Source organism: Schistocerca gregaria, chromosome 3 (assembly GCF_023897955.1).
Source record: "Schistocerca gregaria isolate iqSchGreg1 chromosome 3, iqSchGreg1.2, whole genome shotgun sequence".
NCBI lineage: Eukaryota > Metazoa > Arthropoda > Insecta > Orthoptera > Acrididae > Schistocerca > Schistocerca gregaria.
Window position 1 is genome coordinate 256023962 of NC_064922.1, and position 3559 is coordinate 256027520.

The following is a 3559-nucleotide window of genomic DNA, read 5'->3' on the forward strand; positions in this document are numbered from 1 at the left end:
AACGTGGGCATAAAGTACTCCAGTGGTCTCATGATATATATATTTTCTTTTTGGGTGGGGTGGGGGGGGGGGGGGGGGGCAGAAAGAAAATCAACGGGACAGTGTATAGTTACCCAACGACAGTGAGTTATTCAATGTCAGTGACATGTGAGATATACGCATAGCAACCGGTGAGAATACTATTATACCACAAGCCTTCTCCTTCGAAATAAAGAAGACATGGTAAATCGAGAAAGCCTGTTATGGCACGACTGTTTCTGCAAAGTATAGGACAGTGTGCCGTGCAGTACTTACCTTCGTGCAGTGACCGTAGGAGGCGCCCTGTGGTCCCTACTCACAGCCAAGGTGTCCGACGAGTGGAAGCAGATGCAGTAGTTTCGTAAACGCTACGAACGCTGCACAAAACACTTCACAGAAATATATTGATCGGCGCGTGTGAGCGACATCGCTATCCAGCGGTGTTTGCACGGCTACTGGACTCCAAACGGCGCGCAGCGTGTCGCTGACTCATTGTTGCGCGTGCTGTTGCTTGTAACTTACACATTATTGACTGACAGCGTGAAGCTGGAGGGCAATTTGAATAGGAAGCAAAAATCTACGTTCAAATGGACGCTCACCATAGTGCAAAGAGGCATAGAGACTATATTTCCTGACCTACTAAATAAAGTCTTACCACCACAGCTCATGATTTACGTCCCACGTTACAAAACAAAATATAAAAAACTACATCCATGTCCATTGAACAGTACCCATGTTTGTGTATATATTGGTGTTAAGCTAGAATAAGTACTAATCTCTGTGAATTTCATTTGTTACATGTTTATCTTGCCCATGATGATACAACTATGAAACCCAGAAAGGACATTATCAAATAGATCATGGTATAAAAGAGGGAGGAAGTGGAGAGCATAAGTAACTATAAGGAAGAATTTCTCCCAGTTACTACTCCAGATACCCTTGGAGCTATACAGCCTGGATCGATACACTAAAATATATGACGTTCTTGTAAAACTTTGTTTTCAGCAAAAATGTAACTGCAGAATCATAGAAAAGACTCGTGAAATGTGATATTATTGCAATGTGCGATTGAAGATGTTTGATGTACGTAGGAACAATGACACTGTGAATTGTAAAGAACTGAACTATAAATTTGATCAAAAGGACGATGTAATGTAATATCCATGTATTTAATGTAAAGGACGATGTAATAATTTTTGTATCTAGTATGTAAGTATTTTGTGTGCCCTAGTGTGTACGTTTTTTTTTTCTTGTTAAGTACCAGTGCCAGCACCAAAACTATATGAACTAAGTGATGATGAGGACTCCGCTAAAGAAATGAACAATGCCATTTAAGTACGTGTCTAGAGGAGTCAAGAACTACCAGGGTGTAAAGTGGTGGGGCTCATTGCCCAGAATTTGACATTTCTTCGGACAATTCGCCCAAGGGGGCAATGTAAAGGAATTATACAATTTTTTATGAATATGTAGACACTAGTTCAAATACCAGAGATTAATGCATAAAGCATTTGCTGAACAAAAGAAGCTTGACGCTCTTCGTTTATTAGTTTTAGAATCAGCTACCCTTTCGCTGTTATCCTGTCCTAGTGTTAAGACGTGCTGTGCCATTTCTTACTGATAAAATAGGGTTAAATAATGAAAGTGATTTTGAAGCAGAGCGATTTCGTCTTCTGTGATACCATGGGTCCCAGCTCCTGAAATTGTGGATAGTTATTATTTTAATTTTATGCAGAGAATTTAGATGGAGGCGACGATCTTCACGGCGACGCTGCTCAACAATAGAGGTACATGAATGTGTTCATATTTTTCCTTTCGTGGCCGCTACCGTCAATTTCAATATATCTGCCGCGACATTCAGAACCAGCAGTCTTTCTTTTCATTTAATTTCGAAGTCCACACATTTACGTTCTAAGATGAATAAATATTCCGACGACCGATTGAATAAAGATTTTTATAACAATAACAATGGCAAAACATAATAATATAAGAGGACGCGTTACATACCTATCCACGTAACAAAAAGGTTCGAGGTTGTCTTTTCCATGAAACGTAAACTGAGCCAGTGAGACTAATTTCGCTTGTTGGGAAACCAGCTGCGCTCTGTGTGAAGAGGTCGCAAAAGCAAATCGGTATGGATCTGTTAATCATTAGCAGTTCAAATATACAGCAAATAATGGTATCCCTTGGGGAAACGGCAGCAAGCTATGGTAAGGAACACCAGGTGCACTCAGTGTGTATGCCTGGTGCCCTCGTTCAGCGTGTTGAATAGTTTATTGCGGCAGCCATTGATGGAAGAGGTTGCAACCATCTACAGTTCAAAAAAATGGTTCAAATGGCTCTGAGCACTATGGGACTTAACATCTATGGTCATCAGTCCCCTAGAACTTAGAGCTACTTAAACCAAACTAACCTAAGGACATCACACAACACCCAGCCATCACGAGGCGGAGAAAATCCCTGACCCCGCCGGGAATCGAACCCGGGCGTGGGAAGCGAGAATGCTACCGCTCGGCCACGAGCTGCGGGCTATCTCCAGTTTGTGGCACATATTGGAACAGACGATGACTGTCATCTAGGGTCTGACGTCATCCTTGGATCAATACAGTGACTGGCAGAGAATGTTGAAAAGATCAGCCTTGCACACAAGGGGTTCAACGAAGCTCACAATTTTCACCGTTGATCTTAGAACTGATAGTAGTCCCCTGGGTCTGAGTATAGAGAGGGAGGTTTCAACAATAGACTGTAAAGGTTAAGTGACAAGCTAGATTGTGACTTCCTAGACTTCCGCCATAGTGTCGACAGCTGTAAGGTCCCTCTGAATGTGTCAGTTGTACACTACACATTAGATGCAGCTACCCAGGTCTTGTAAGCTATGACATCTCGGTCGGCAAATTATTCCAATCCAGGTAGAGAGGCATTCTCACATCCGACGATAGCGAGAGTAAACCATCCACTTCCAGTACTCCCTGTGGCAATGTCAAGACTGAAATTAACTCGAGCGGCCAACGCAGACCAGCAGAATCATTCCGCTGTGAGCTATATCTGCAACAACATTGAAGCACTGTGCCTCGTCGACGTGTCTATCGTCAACGTCGCCGTCGCATGCCAGTCTACAAACACATAATAAGCCTTGAGAATAAACTTCGCACAAACGGAACTGCACAGAGTGTCATTTTGCATGGACCGATTTTTTTTTTTTTCTGTGGATGTCGAGTTAATTTCAGTCTTGACGTTGCCACAGGGATGGTTTACTCTTGCTATCGTCCGATGTGAGAATGCCTCTCTACCTGGATTGGAATCATTTGTAGACCGAGATGTTATCGCTTACAAGACCTGGCATTGTGGAATAGATGCTAAGACCCAATTTAGACCTAGTTATGTATGTAGTAATATGCCTTTTGCATTGTATACCCGCTCCTGTCGTGAAGTTAGTAATGATGAAAAAATACATGTATGGATGTAAGGACTTGGTGTACTTGCCGAGAATGTAACTATAACTGGTGACGTAACCCTGTACTATAATTATTAACAAAGTCTGATC